Below are 1,592 nucleotides of genomic sequence, written 5' to 3'. Positions count from 1 at the left end.
AAGAAGATAAAGATGCAGTAACTGCGGATTGAACTACTACAACTAGGTAGAGACCGGAAAGACTTTAACGGGTACAACTGGCCTATTTCTCAATTTATTCCAATAAACATTATGGCATACTCAGTTTACACTAAGCACAATACACAGTGCCAGATGCTAGGGTACAGAGATGATTAGGACACAGTCCATTCACCCAAGGAGCTCACGGCTTAGTGAGAGAAGCAACTATGAAAGCCCAAAATGGATAAGTATTACACAACAGAAGCACATACCAATTACATTAGTGGGAGTAAATTTCTCTAGTTGAATGGGAAATGGGACAAGGAATTAGATCCCTTCTGAAGTGTGTATTAAAGGACAAATAGAAGCTTGCCAAAGAAGTGGCAATAACCTTTTATTACTCATCCATTAACCCAAACCAGCTTTACATATGCACGCAATGAACATCATACCTGAGAGTATATCATGTAGGGACTTAATGGACTCCTGCCCTGGGCTGTCTCCCCTTCATGGTTTTGGAGGAAATATTTCCAAACATTAGCCCCTGGAATGTAGAACATCTAGTTCTCCATAGCTGAGATGCTGCCTTCTTGGACCTGTTGCATTACATTCTATACCATCCACCTTACCTATTAGCTTGAAATTGAGCCTAAAGTCAAAATTAATACTGAGGCAATGAGCATCTGAAAAGAAGCCAATAAATCTGACACACTCTCTGTCTGTAAAATAATGACTTTATAATTTCTCTTTCCTGAACTATAGTGAGGATTAATTAGTCAGAGTTATTAAATATAAAGAAACCGTTGCCCGAATAGAGTGTGGGATGGAAACCTAACTTGTGAGTAAATCTAAGGGGTGGGTGGGGGGGGACAGTTTGAGTAGCATTCTCCCCACCTCTGAATATTAGAACTTTGAAAAATATTTATTACTAAAGCAACCAAGGTTATTGTATAATCTTCAGAAAAATATGCCCAAAAGGTTCTTGCTGCAAAATAGAATTAAGTGGACACCAGTATGAAGATAACTTTACTTATTTAAACATTTTTCCCACTCCTCCCTAGAAATTACGTGAACTAACAAAGAGAATGAAGAAAAATATCAAATGCCATTTTCAGCAAACTTACACAGATTTTATTCACAAACTCCAAAGTACCTGCAAATTTTGCTAAAAGCAACTGAGCTTGGGCAGAAATCGTATGTAAAAGGCACAGGAAGGAGAATCAAAGGGAACCAGCAGTAGGGACATTTCAAGGTACCAGCAAAAAAATGTTTCCTAAAAGTGAGAGGCTTACCATAAAATGCAAAAGCAGCTATGTCTCTCAAAATATGGAGCAGGAGCAGAACAAGTAAGGCAGAAGAGGCACACATAGATGAGGAGAAAGGACAGTTTCCAGGAGACCCAGTAGCAGCAGGTTAGCAAAACTACAATCCTTGAAGATGAAGTAATTACTGTGACATGTAGAAGCCCCCTTCCTTATTTGTAAAAACTGGGGAGCACAGCGTTGTTGGCAGACAGTCTCCTGAACCAGATTTACTTCAGAGACTCAGAGGGAGTAAATGTACAGAAAAGCCTTAATTACTGGAAGCAGTCT

Source organism: Pteropus vampyrus, unplaced genomic scaffold (assembly GCF_000151845.1).
Source record: "Pteropus vampyrus isolate Shadow unplaced genomic scaffold, Pvam_2.0 Scaffold151, whole genome shotgun sequence".
Taxonomy (NCBI): domain Eukaryota; kingdom Metazoa; phylum Chordata; class Mammalia; order Chiroptera; family Pteropodidae; genus Pteropus; species Pteropus vampyrus.
This window is presented reverse-complemented; position numbering follows the sequence as displayed.